We start from the raw sequence: 14,948 nt of genomic DNA, 5'->3' as shown, positions 1-14,948 counted from the left end.
TAGCACACACAGACAAACAAAGGGCAAGGAAAACAATTAACCTTCCAACTCCTGAATTTTGGCTTCAATTCCCTCAAGCAGCTTCATGCACAAAATCGACATGTGGAAAGAATAATCCACAGTGACCAACTTTGCTGAGGCTTGTGGAAAACTGGCCTGTGCAGCACAGCAAGCTCCTGCCAGAGATCTGTTGCGGCACAGACCTCAGCAAACGTGCACCACAACAGCAGCACCATGTCCTTCCCAGGCATTCTGGAAAACCTCAGTCTTTAAAAGCAATCCTTGACCACCTCTTCCATCCCACACTCAAGTTTAAGAACCCCTCCCCTTTTTTTTTCCCCCCAAGAAAAAAATACAGGCATACAATTACAAATGTATGCACTAACTTGAAGTCACGTTTTATTCTTTAAAGCATGCAACTTCATCACATGGCCCCAGGGTCTCCTCTGGATTACTGGCACCATGTCTGTCAGGAGATGCCATCAATTTATTTGAAGATACACAGGTTGGTGTTTAAATCTACCAATTTGCTTTCAGTTTGGAGCTGCTGTTTGAAAGCAAAATCCCACCAGTAACAACTCCCTCTTCATTAAATATCTTAAAATTTGAAAATTAAGAAATGGACAGTACTTCATTAAAGTATTTATTAAAGAACTCCCTCATTCATGAATAAAAAAAAAAACCAAAAAACAAACCTGGGATGAACTTTTACCAGATTGACTATTTTACAATTTTAATTTTTTCCTGAAGCAGCAACTCTGGTAAGTGCTGTTTGCATATGATTTCAGCTCTGTGCTTTGCTTTATTATTATAAAATATTTTAGGACGTGCATCTGTAATTACTAAATATGTTCCAAATTTGAAATTTGTTTTAGTATCTTATTTTTCTGCATTTTGGAGGTAGCAAAACGCTGGGTTTCCCCTGACAGGAGTGCTATGCTCCCCTGCTCTCTCCAAGCATACTGAGTAGCTCAGTTCTGTGTTACCCAGGCCCACTCACACTACTGTAAAAGAACTGCTTTTGCCCGGACACTTCTGCTGGCATCTGAGCACCAATAAATTTGAATGTACATTGCTGTTTTAGCTCCTGGCCAGTGTCTCCCCAGCTCATCTAGTTTTTCCAATTCCCTGAGATGCTCCTCCACTAGGCAGGAGTAGCGTTCTCCAATCACTGCTAGAAGAAGCTGGTTTAAGCACAAATTTCCATTTATAGATCACTATTAAAAGGTTTCCTCTCTTGCTCAAGCAAACACTGGGCTCAGTATGATTATAATCCATTTGTGCATATATCTGTTAGAAAAGTTATTTCCTCTTATAGAGGGTTATATTTATTTAGCTGCTCAGTACAGCTGTTCCAAAGCCACTTGGAGTCTAAAAGCATGCTTTTCTGATGTTGCATTTCCCAGTGAAATGCCTCAGCTGCTGAGCAAGAGCCCGAGTTGATAGCCTTTAGAAACAGTATCTCTCAAAGGGTCTGTGTCCCCCCGCAGCAGAGCTTTCCGTCCCTGCAAGTCACGAAGCCCAGGGCTGCCTCCCGAGAGGCACCCGGCAGCTGCCCCTGTCCGCCCGTCAGGCCCCGACCTGCGGCTGCTGCCCAGCCCGGCCCCACCTCCACCAAGGGCGGGCCCCAGCGCCAGCCGGGCACGGAACACGGAACCCCCCTGCACAGGCCGGCCAGGCTGGAGGCGCCTGCAGCACGAGCACCGAAGCACTGCGTCCTGCACAGAAAGGCATTCTGCAATACACTCCTTTCATTTAGGTCGTGAATGAGGATTTTTCTTTTTTTTTTTTTTTTTAAATATACAGCGTCTTCTGTTGTTTATATATTTGACATTTCTACAAGCTATGAATATACACAGCTTCATTTTCAACTTTTGCATTGCAAGGAAAGCCCCAAAATCATTCATTATATAACTTTATAACAAAGTCACAAATTTATTACAGTAAGGTGAATAGTAGCACTGATAGAACTGAGGGGGAAAAAAACCAACTGTTTAAAACTAATGCCCAACACACACTTCAGAAAAAAAACCCCATCAAAAATAAATTAACATTCCTGCCTCAAGGCCAATTTTTCCAGCAATTGTATTTAATAATAGTAAGGAACTGGGCTGTTGCTGAACAGATAAGCTGACATCATTCCAGACACATGAGTTTTCCAGATCTCCCTTTTCATATTTAAAAACATTAAACAAACAAACAAACAAACAAACAAAAACAAAAACAAAAAACCCCAACCAAACAAAACAACAACAAAAAAAACCACCAAAAAACCCCAAAAAACCAAAGCAAAACAAAACCAACCAACCAACCAAAAAACACCAAACCAAAAAAACCCATCCAAACAAACACAAAAAACTCACCACCACTTCTACCTATTTAAAAAAAAGAGATGATGAAGGAGACACCTTTCAAACAAAATAGTCTCAGTGAGTCCAGTCAGCTTGCCAAGTGTTAACATGTGCTTTATTTTATTTCTTCATCTGTTGGGTTTCTTTTAAATTTTGCTTGTGTAACACAGAAAAGTCAAATCAGTGGTTCTTTCCCTTCAAAGCAATTGGTAACTCATCTCTTTCACAATTCAGCATTTGGAAGAAATCTTGCAATGCGGGTATGAGACTTCAAGTTAATTGTGTGAATGAATAAAGGGATATGGAATAATTAAGACTTACAAACACAACTTTAATTTTTCAGTAAGATGACTGCAAGTATCATCAAGCAAAATGTTTTGAAGTTACTTATTTCCTGCAACAAAATTGTTTTCAACTAATCTGACAATGCAGTTGAGATTTTCTGATGGTGTCAGAATACTGAATATTGAAAGCCAAAAGAAAACCACCTTCTTCCATGACAAACTCCCTATTTACTCCATGCACCCTTGCACCAGCTCTCCAAATCAGAACCATAAGTAGTAGCTACAAAGAGAACACTACAAGAAACCCTTCCTGTTTTCATTTTCTTATGCACAGTGGGTAATAGTTTTGTGTAAATCAGTCACAAGCAGAAACCTTATAATAGGAAGGGCAAAGTGTTCACTTTGCAGTTGTTACTGTCAGTTTTTGATTTTGTCTGCTGGTCCTCTCTAGTCACATAGAGCAAAAGTAGTATCAGTTTCACAAAAAATATAGCTGTGTTTTTTAACATAAATACAGCTTCTCTCAACTCCTTACTTCCTTACAATCCAAAACTACCTGTGTGCAAGACTGCCCTGTCCTTCCTACACTTTGGCCTTCTGCATCAACAACCAATCCTGAATCCAACCTATAGCTGGTCCAAGTGAAGGTTTAATATTACAAAGGGTTACAAACAAGTAATCTTATAACTAAATATTTTTCACCTTTCTTCATGCAAGAAAACTTCACACTCTTCAAATCTAGGATGCAAATTAGGATGCAATAAGCCATTTTGTCTTGACAGACTAGTAGATTTTCATTAATATGTATCAACAATATGCAAAAATGTTCAGAGGGGAAAGCAAAGGGTTAAAACCTCCATGATAGTTGCTGCAAAGAAATATTAGTAAGTAACTTGACAAAATATTCACAAAGTCTCTTACATTCAAAGTCATTATGCTTTTCCCCTCCAGACAGGGTCAGGATGTCCTGCCAATTCATGAGCTCCCAAAAATAAACCAGTTGAGTAACTAAAGATGTCAATAGATTTTCACATTGCCCCCACACATCCAAACGATATCGCTTCGATGGTTACTTGTAAACAGCCAGGCATCCTACACTTAACCTAGAGCACTTTCCCAAGCAAATTCTGTCACTTAAGAGTTACTCTGTTAGAGCTGTCACTGAACAAAGAATATTTTTCCACCTCCAAACTGTATTCTTATAAAACAAGTCACTCAGAAAGAACTGTCTTTTTAAAATGCTTTATAGCACGTAGCAAAATTGAGTAGTTCTATTCATTTTCACAATAAAAAAAAAAAAAAAAAAACCACATCAGAGCAGCTGAGAGATGTAAAAAATGTCCTGAACCCATGCTTCAAGGGAGAATGTTGATCCACCACTTTCTTTTCTTCCATCTTTGACCTTTTCAGTGACACTACCAAAGTTACCCAACTGAGAAACAGAAAAGTATGAAATAGCTCTGCATAAGAGGCAGACTGAAATCACCTAAGTGCTCAGAACCAGGGAGATAATAACTTTGTTCACTGACATGATTGAAAGCCAAGTAAGTAACCTGGCTAGAGAAACTACTCAATCTGCTCCACACAGAAATTGAAGCACTCATTTCCACGCACGCATTTCTAGAGTGCAATCCAGAAGACTCCATTCCACATCTTCGATTTCCAGAACAAACATGACAGGATTCAGCAGAGAACTATAATTCAGACTTTTAATCACAATGTCCAGGAAAAAGCCAGTCAAGAAGGCTCACAGCAGATGCATATAGGCAATAATGTATCTGCAATTCGATGAAAAATTGCTATTTCAGCAAAGGCTTAAGTGCCTCTATCTGCGGGAGGCAAACAGAGGGTGCCAAAAACCACTTCTGAACAGCGATGTCACCTGCTTCTCAAGGAGGTGTGAGAGGGTCTGGCCTCCTCTACAAAGGCTGCTGACAAAACATTCACCCGGCCATAGAGATGCAAATTCACACTCACATACCACACCTTCCCCTATCAGGAGGGCCCATCAATCAACTCCTCTGTGTGGGGCATAATCTCCATTTCTACTCACGTTATGCCACCGAAGTGTTAGGTGAGAGTATGGTTTCGTAGCCTCTCGGTTGAAGACGATTACCTCACCTTTAAACGAGATGATAACGTGGCACAAAGGATGTAAAGTACTTGTAAGCTGAGAGCTTGCAAGAAAGGGAGCAGACTGGAAACATTTTGTTGTTTTATGTCCCGTGGCACCAGAAAACAAATGCTTAATGAATTGCATTTTGTTGTCTACTCTTTCAGGTCTGCCTGCCTTTAGTCCTCCTTATCCTATAGCTAACAGCTTGTAGATGCAAGTGAAGACTCGTGTATTAGATACAGGAAACTCCACAACTGGAAAACCTAATCTCTTCCGCATGAGGGCAAAGAGCATGACTTGTTCTAAGCTCAGGGCACCTGTTCCTTATTGCTGCCCATTTTAGCTTCCATATAAGCAGCTTGTTGAGTCTAAGTATGAATAAAAGACTCAATTAAATCATAAATCATCATTTCCCTTTAAGGGTGGGACACCACTGAAAAAACAATAAAAGCACTTCAGGCTACTAAAAGAGATTAAGAACAAGATTTTACTTCAGATTTTAAAAGGCAATGCAAAGCCATTGCCTTCTTGGGAAGACTATGGATGTGACTTCTTAAATATTTTAACCCAATTAATATGTTAGAAAGCTCCCCTAGCTTCAATTTCCAGGCTGTGTCCCTGAAGCAGATCTCTGTAAAAACTGCTGGTACAGACCCTATCACAGCATTGCAATTTCCACTGGCAAATGAGATCCTCAAATTTACTTTTGACAAAAAGGACCCCTATAGATTGCTTAGCTTTCCAAACGTCTAGGTGTATCCTGCACCTTTGTAAACCAAACTAAAGTGGTACAAACCCTCAGTAAAACCATATTGCCTCAGAAAACGAAAGTAGAACTTTCTATGCAGCCTGAGATCAGGTGCAGTCTTTTTTATTAATGCTCATGATGTGAAGATGTCCTGGCTCCAGCCAGCAGAGGGTTATTTTTTGTAGCAGACATGAGGGGCACATCTAGGTCATGAAGGTTACTCTACCCCATCTCATGTCATTGCTGAGATGGAGGAAAGGGACATTCTTCTAGGGAAAAGGGTGATTGCTCAAATTGTAGATTTCCTTGAGGTGAGAAAATGTGGCAGAGCCATCAGCTATTTTATTGCTGCTACTGCTCCTTTTCTTATCTCACTGCTGTTTCCAGTAAACTGTTCTTAGCTCAACCCATGATCTTTGCCTTTTATGCCTCCAATTCTCCTCTTCAGGCTATCAAAGTGGGAGAGGAAGAGAAAAGACAGAGAACCAATGTGTGGTTTGGAGAGTGGGGGCACTAGACTGGGGAGTACCATTCCTAAACCTTGACAGAAGAGCAGAAGAAAAACATCTTATACAGGTTTGAATTAAAATCCCTCAAAATCCCTCTTCAGCAGACCTCAAACTCAAGAGAATATAGGAAACTGGATTTTATTTTTGGTTCATAAAAAACCATCTTTCTGTATTTGACACCAAAGGGTTGCTGCAAACATTAGTGCCATCTCTGCTTTTCAGCTGAGTAACATGTGAACCACTGAGTTTTCTTGTTTGCTTTTGTCACATGGTCCTTGGAGTGTGCTATTATGGTACCATACAGGCTCAAGTAAGCATTTACAATTTGAGATCAAAATTCAAAATATAGTTTAAATACCAATATCTCTCTGAAGGAATCATTAAGCATTTCTAAACCTAAATATTGGCACTTTTTTATTTTGTGTGAGCAGAAGAATGTTGGTTTGTGGGTTGTCTTTTAAAAACAAGGTGTTTTTCTCTTTCATCTAAATGTCATTCTTCCACAAATATCAACAGGAAATTTATGGTACTATAACAATAGAATATTGCTGATCAGGATTGGAACAGACTATTGATTTATCACCACTGGGGAAAAAGAAACACTTCTGTTAAGAAAAAAGTAAAAGCCATTTCAACATCACTTTAGTCAGCACAGAAGCAGCAGCATCTTGCCAACATGGATGTTTTAACATCAACTTCAAGTATCAAATACACTGTCCCTTTAACTAAATATCCATGTATATGTGGTCAAGCAATTGCTGGTGTTGACAAGTATTTGGGCCACTGCCCTTGCTCTCATACTTGCCTAATGATACCTCTGACAGAGGTGCCTAGCAAAGAAATCCATAAAGTGGCTAAAAAGCAGCAGTGCAATCTGGAGGACAATGAAGGGTCTCTAGCCTTGCTCTGTCGCCTCTGTGTTAGAAATGCATTTGCTTTATGACCAGTCCACCCCAGCTTCATCTGTCTCCTGTGCTTAAGAATTCAGCAAATACATGTTTATGCCACTCTCAGACAAACAAACAAAGACCTGCATCATGGCATATATGTGAGCACAGGCAGGCTAGTTCATTTTAAAATGCCATGAGAGATTCCCTGAATAAGGAAACTGAATTTTCCAGTGTAAAATTTTTATCAGTAGTCATTACTATTATTATTAAAAAGCTCTTCCAGTTGCAGAAAAAAATTTTACAAATCAAGGCTTCAAATCTGCATTTCTTTTGCTAACAAAGCTCTCTGCATTTTAATTTCCTCTCTAAAGGTAAGGTAACCAGGTTTATTTATATTGCAAAATTTTAAAAAGCCCAGATAGCTTTGTTCATCTTTTAATAGAAAAATATCATCATTGACATCAATAAAGCTTCTTGCAGGGTAGACCCTTATTCACTGTTAACAAGTTCAAACCCCAAGTACAGTATCAGCTGTATCACACTTCTCAGATTTTTAATTCCTCAGTTATTTAAATGTTTATTCTTTACATCTCAAATTCAAAATTAAAATACATTGTTTATAAGGAGCCTCACATTCTTTTTGTATCTACTTAGGTACTAAAAGGTCTTTTTATCACAGGTCAGATTTTTCTACAGAAACATTTACAGTACATTTTCTGCAGAAAGGAAGCAGCAATAGCAATATAAGTCATCTAGTACCATACCTGAAATATTTCATTTTTGCCAAAGAAAAAGGACTAAACCAAGGAGTCCCATACTTCAACAGGAAAGCAATTCCCATACTTCAAAGGGAAAGAAATGTCTTAAATATCCTTTTGACTCTTAAATGTATTTAGAAAATCATGATAACGAAAGACCAATGCTGAAATTAAATCAGAAAAAAGTCAGTCTGATAATCAAACACAACATTTTACACAATTGTTTATTTACAATCACACTCTTTATGTGCAAAGGCTTTCTAGTTATTCAAGAAGGGCAGCTTAAGCCCCTAATAACCAGAATGCCTAAGGGTACAGTAATGCTTCACTAGTATGACAAAAGTCTAGCTTTTGTTTTTAATATATTCCTTTTCTTCTGCAGTGGCATTTCAACATCCCTTAAAACATGTTAATTTAAACAAATATTGTTTGGAAAGTCCACATTATTTACTTATATATACTTATATTTTATAAAGATTTGAAAATACAATAGCTTTCCATGAAAAAATACAAATAAAATCTGTTTTATTAATTAAATATTATGGATACTATATCTGTCCCCAGTATATAGCGTGTCTCATGCAGATAACATCTAGAGTTTATCACAAAAGATTCAAAGAGAATAATTCAACTCAGAATTTTCGAAGTCATGAAATCAAACTAAATCATAGGGGTAGTCAGATTTCCCTGCCAGTTTCACATATGTGAGTATCTGGTATCCTAAGCTGTCATCATTGAAATCTCCTAAAGCAGTCTTACAACGGTGGCTCTCTCTCCTACCACCAGGAATTTGGCAATGCTGGGATTTTGTTCTCAAATGGTACAAAATCAAATTTAAATAGGAAAATACTTTGCTAAATTCTTCTCCACCCAAGTGCAGTAATTTCCCACAAACACAGCAAACTCTCCTTTCAGGAAGTGCATGAAAGAATCCATTATGTAGGGAGAAATAAACGCCTGAAATCAAAACAATTTAAACTCCCAAAAGTATTGTTAAGGATATTATAAAACTGTAAACAAGAATCCAATTCTTGACAAATAACCAGGTGACATATGCAGGAGTTGCAAAGGAAATGCTCAAGGAATCCCAGGTGTACACCGGCATAGCAGGTAAGGCCGCACCTAAACATATGTGATTAAGTCAAGTTTGAAATCTTGCAACATCCTCATGAAACTTGGGATCCAAACAAAAATGCACTTTTACCAATGGACTATGCCATAACAAGGCTACTTGGAGATTATTCAGACTTCTGGGACTATTTCAACTTTGGACCTCATTACGATGCACAGCGCAGACAAGGTGGCAAGCATTTCAGCAGGCTGACTGCCCTGACTGCCCCACAGCATGCAGCTCCAGAGAACAACAGGCTCTGGTTTGTCCATGCTGAAGGGAAGCAGCCACTCCGATAGCTGGAAATCCACCACAGAACTCCGTACCACAAACGGGCTGCAAAACCAAACCAGTATTTCAAAAAGTCCTATTAGTTACAAGCCCTCAAAAAAGAAAATAAAGAAATAGCCAAGAACAAAACTTGCAGTTACAATTCATGCATATTTTGATCACCATTACTCTAGAAATAACAAAAACAACATTATCAAAGACAAGAAATTAAGATAAACTCCAAAATGCAGCATTATATTCAAGGTTAAAATAATAGTACAAACAGTCAAACGAAGAACTTCAGCATGGTTTAAAAAAAAAACAAACCAAACAAAACTTCCGAAACTACTCTAGCATCACAAAGAAAAGAAACTTTTGTTCTCAGGGGAATTGAGTTATAAAATGAGATAGGTGCGTGTATATAACAAATAGTGTGTGTACATATAAATATGCACAAACATTTAATTTGTCTTCCTGAAATAAACGACAGGAGGATGTACCAATATATATCATTGTACTGTACTCTCTGCTATGATGGGGAAAGCCAAGCAACTGAGAACCAATGTGAGAAGATAACAGGCAGCAAAGAAAACACAAAACATGAACACTGACTTTATTCTTCTTCGTGTCTCTTTACATCCCAGCTCTGAACATGTTATGTATCAGTAACATATTTAGTAAAAAAGATATCAGAACTGTTTCTCGTTTTACTACTTCAGGTACTAATAGCATTTAACTTATTTTAATTCTTACCAATGCTAAAGTCAAACTGTACCCTTAATTTTCACTAATTAAGGGTAAAAAGGAAAACATTCTTCTCTGCTTTGCTGTAAGCCTTTCAAAATGTCTTTAAGAACAAAGAAAAATTTAACTCAGAGTGGCCACACCCTCCCAATATAGCTTTCCCAGTTCTCAACTTCTTGATTAACACCAGACATCAATTCAACAAGGGGCAATCAAGTAGTTTACTTGTACATAAAGAGAACATTAATTTTGGGGTATGTACATTTCAAAGAATATCTGTACATCATATTATATACTGATTAATGAATTATATTAACTTAAGCATTGTTATTTGGTGCTGTCACTTGCACAAAATACAATAAAAAGCATCAAGAGAGCCTGAAAAGCAAAGAATTAATTACCAAGATTATCTCTGCATCCACATTCGAATGGTTGCTCCTAAATACCCAGACTGCATTTAAAATCCATGTATTCAGACTTTTTCCCGGTGTGCAGAGTAGAGCTTTCCCTCATAACTTTTTCAGTCACTGGAGTCGACCAGCAGAGCACCAAGGGCTACAGCTGGAGACCGCTCAGAAAGAGAAGCTGTGGAAAGCGTTGTGAAGCGCTCCTTGAGCAGCCTCCTGCTGCACACACATGCCATTTGTGCACTGCGAGCTGCTGGAGCTTCCACACCGAATGCAAGGGGCTGCTATGCAGCTAGAAAAACTCAAATTACTACTGACCGACCAGCCACCTCTTTCAGGGACGTCTGTAATGCATAACGAGGATTTCTTAGTTTGAAGGCTCAAATCACACCGGGGAACGTGTGATTCAAAGTACAAGCAACTCCCATCTGACATAAAGCTCTCTGCCACACTTGCAATTATTAGGGAAGGTCCTGAGGATATTTCCTTGAACTAGCAGTTCATCCCTCCTATTTACAAATTGCTCAGTGACAACTCTTCCCTTTGGATGTGACTCATAAGCCTTGGTTTGCTTGTGCCAGAACCTGCAGCTTTTTGGGCATGTATTGCAAAACCTCACCACCAGAGCCCCTGCCTCCCTCACCTCCCCATTTCACACTATGAATACTCAAAGTGGTTTACTTCTCACTTCATGTCTCTTAGAATGTAACTAATTGCACTGGAGACAACATTCATATTTACTACATTTAATTTTAGCATAAACTGTAATCTACTGCAACCAGTACTAAGATTTTATGCAACGCTCCAGACCAAAAAAAAAAAACAAAACCCAAAAAACAACAACAACAAAAAAAACCAACCCCAAAAACCCCAAAAAACCAAACAAAAAAACCAAAACAAAAAACCCAAACCAAACAAAAACAAACAAGCAAACAAAACCCACAAAACCCACAAAAAAACCTAAACCAAAACAAAAAAACCTAAAAAACCTCCCAAAAAACAGGGTACAAAAAAACCCCCCAGCTCTTACCAACATTCTTATTCCACAATTTGATCAGTAGGTTAAAAAAAAGTGTTTGTTAAATGTTTACCTAAACTCAACAGAAAACTTTAAGTTTCTTGAGTAGAAATCCTTCAAGAACTAAGCATATAGAAAATATATACACTTTTGCAAACAGGGCCACAGGCTAGCAGATTTCCACTCTGATTCATGGCAGTCCCTCTTGTCTCCTTACGTGCCTGGGCACACCTCCACACATGCACCACCAAGGTGGACATTTCCAAAAAGAGGCTGCAGGTCCTCAAGTCAGGGGCAACTTAATGGCTTCATCAGCAGCTTGACAGAAGAGTATCATGAAAGGGATGACAGGTTTGAAAATATCTCCTGTGGCTCCGCAGCCACTACTGTCAGGTGACCATAAGAGTGAAAATGCAAAAATGTAAACTAACATTTGGAGCATTTATGCAGGCTTTTGAAAAGCTTGCATTGTGCTACAGCCCTCATCACTTCATATCACCACTACTCGCATACACCTGGACGGGTTAAAGGCTAGCACAGCTACACCTTTGTTTTGCTAGCGTGCACACAAATGTATATATATCTATGACTAATTCCACTGAGAACCACAGGACAACTCAAGGACGTGCAAGTTACCTACTCCTTTGTATACATGCCCAAAGAATCCTAGCCAAAAACTCTCTCCCACCACATAGGTTGTGAAAACCAAAAGACTTAGCATAAGGAATGACTATTTGTATCACTACCACAAATGATTCAAATCAAATCTTTAAGAACTACTCCAGAGGTAATTTTGATGTTAAAACACGCAGATTGTCAAGTAAGTCAAGACATGATCTACAATTTCAAGAAAAATCTACAAGTAGAACATCACAGTAATGAATGCATTACCATATTTGTTTGATGTTTTATTAAAACAAAATGCTCCAGTAAACGTACAGAAGGATCACTAGGATAGTTTGTCAAATGACAAAAAAAAAAAAAAAAAAAAAAGAAACCAACAAACAAAACACAAAAAACATTGTCAGAAGATCCCTTCATTCTTCATTAACAAAGCCACATATATTTTACCTTAACCACTTTCTTGACAACCTGAGGAAACTAGGAAATATGTGTGTCTTCAGCTACAATATGTTTTAGTTGAACACCGAGAAATTTTAAAGCAACTTTCCATTTTTATAGTAATTTTCATTGCAGTGCTCAAAATACTTTACAAGCCTTTGTGGCTTTTATAAGACATCAGCTATAATAACTGAAGATAACACTTCCAGAAAATTGTTTGTAATGTTAGAAAGGCCACTCTCTGAGCACCAGATCTGAAATCTTTCAGATCTGTCATGAATGCCAAGTACTCTCAAAACTAAGCTGATAAAAATAACACGTGACCAGCATTTCTGAAACACAAATCTTAGGAAACTTAAGTTGCACCCACAATAACTTTGGCATTATTATGATGTTCTTTAAAGTCTTAGTTAAAAGCCTTGCTAATACAGTGTCAGTGGCACATTTTCTCAGTGCCTCATACTATCCCTCAGCCAACACTGCCTCCAAGATCACTGAACCAGATGCAACTTTTAAGATAGAGTTGAAAACGCATGCTCTGAGTCAATCTCTGGTCTGGTAGTTCGTTCAAGCTCTAAGTTTTTGTGGCCCGACACAGAAACTCTCCCCGATACTCTTCTCTCCATTTCCAAGCCAGCTAGGTAAACTGCAATTGCTTATTTTAACATAGGTCTTTTTCCCACACAAGCACACAAAAAAATTGACCAGAGCAAGAATTATGCTAAATGTGCAGGACTGTAGCAAACCTGAGTAGATTTCACCTGTATAAAATCACTTTAGAAACATGAACCCGCAGATTCAATGAGCTTTTAATTTCTGTCTGCTGTGATTTCAGAAACTACTAGTGGCGTTACTGCTGAGTATTTCAGATCTGTGATTTCTACGATCAGCCTCACTCCACTTCTCCTACCTTCCTCTTCTAATTCTATGAAGTCAGTCTAAGAGGAACGTGGCAGTTCAGTGCAGAACACATTCTCTTTTTAGCATTTGCAATGCAAAACTAGGTTTTGTTCGGTACAGAAATCTTGCACAATAGCCTGTGTATACGTATTCGTTCCAACAATGCTGTCCTATGCAATCACTCTGTAATTACACACAGTCATAAAGCTGCTGCTGTTGCTGCCTGGAACTGCAGTCTCGCCCTCTAAACAACCTAATAGTCTCTGCATTAGGACATTTCTTTTTCTCTCTTCCCCTCCCTTAACTGCTTGCTCCAGTACAGATGGCCTTTACACTAAGCTCAAAGCACGTAGCCGGAACGAAATCAAGTAATTATTAAAAAATTGGATGTTTTAAAAAGAATGTAAAATAAATCTCTGATGAGCAAATAGAATATTTTACTAATTCTGCAAGCTGCAACCACACAAGACTTTACAAACCAAAAATAAATCCTGCTTACGCCTGTTTAAAAAAAACCCCGTAAGTATTATATAAGACTCTCACATACGCGCGTAGGTGTATTGTCAGCTTTTACTGCTAAACTGCAACGAATCGGTCTTTTGCAGTTGCTGCCAGAAAAGAGCTGTACACTTGGGAGCACGGGATTTTTCAAAAATTATCTAACAAATTCCTCCCCACCCCCCTCCACTGCGTAAAGCCCAGCAGAGCGATCCGACCCTCGCCACGATGCGCGCTCGGCGGCGGCCGGGACCCGGCGGCTCCCGCGCAGCACCCGGGGCCCCGCACACGCCGCGAGCAAAGAGAACCTCCCCGCGCCCCAAACCAACCCCCCAAAATCCATCCGCAGGCAGCTCACCCGGACACAGACACATCCTGAAAGCGGTGCTGCAGCCAGGCAGCCGCGAAGAAACCCCTTCGGAGCGCTCGTAACAACTCAGGGTACGGCAGGAGGCGACGGCTCAGCAGCCGAGCCTGGTCCCCCGCAGCAGGCGGGCCGGGAGTGCCGCTGCCCCAGCCCCGTGGGGCTGCGCGGCCCGGGCGCGGAGCCAGCCGCCCTCGTCACCGCCACAGGTACTTCTGCTCCTCATCCTGCACCCAGCACCCACAAACAAAGCACGCATCACGACCCCCAAAAGAAATGCCCCAGGAAAGACACCCCCTCTCCAAAATGGCAGGAAAACGGAAGCAAATTGTGCAAGTTAAAAAAAAAAAAAACCAAACGCGTGGAAAACAGGAGAAGGAAAAAAGAGAACGTGCTGGCTCACCTGCGCAGCCAGGCACGGCGGGCGCCGGGGGGGAACGTGGAGCGGCTGTTTGCAGAGGGGGGCGGGAGCGAAGAAGGAGGGGGGGAAAAAAAAAAACAAACTTTGTTTCTTTCTCTCCGGGACTCAGCGAAAGCGTCACTTCCTAGTGCAGTAAGCGGGGAGGCTCCCGGGCCTGGGCTCCTCAACTCCTCCTCCTCCCGCCTTCCTCCTCCTCCCTCCGCGGCGCAGCTCCCCGCCGGCCCTGAGCGCCTCGTCCCGCCACGGGCCTGGGCCCCCTGCCCTTGTCCACAGATCGCGGCTTGACCTTCTGCGCTTGGCTGTCGCTGCTGTTGGCAACGAAGGAGAGGAAATCCCCAGCGAGTGAGGGGCGGGCAGAGAGTTTGCAGCATTGATTTGAAAGCCAAGCCCTGCAAAATACTGCCGTGTCCAATACCCGGCGGAAAGCGCCGCTTTGATGTCCCGAGTTCAGAGCCAGCCTCTTCAGCTAGATGAGGCTTCGTGTCCTTTCTCTCTAA

At 40.3% G+C, this 14,948-nt stretch overlaps 1 protein-coding gene across 3 annotated transcripts in view; it reads right to left on the bottom strand.

Moving 5' to 3' along the window:
• Window positions 1–14,510, bottom strand: part of MIDEAS (mitotic deacetylase associated SANT domain protein) — a 53,439-nt gene extending 38,929 nt beyond the window's left edge. For 2 of the 3 annotated variants that reach the window (XM_036383861.2, XM_036383859.2), the window contains exon 1: window positions 14,025–14,324. The gene's annotated coding sequence lies outside the window, so the exon portion shown is untranslated. Of the gene's footprint in view, window positions 1–14,024; window positions 14,325–14,433 lie in introns of those variants that run through there. The other variant, XM_036383858.1, reaches the window with a different exon arrangement.
• Window positions 14,511–14,948: the final 438 nt, after the last annotated feature.

Source organism: Molothrus ater, chromosome 6, assembly GCF_012460135.2.
Source record: "Molothrus ater isolate BHLD 08-10-18 breed brown headed cowbird chromosome 6, BPBGC_Mater_1.1, whole genome shotgun sequence".
NCBI classification, from domain to species: domain Eukaryota; kingdom Metazoa; phylum Chordata; class Aves; order Passeriformes; family Icteridae; genus Molothrus; species Molothrus ater.
This window is presented reverse-complemented; position numbering and strand designations above follow the sequence as displayed.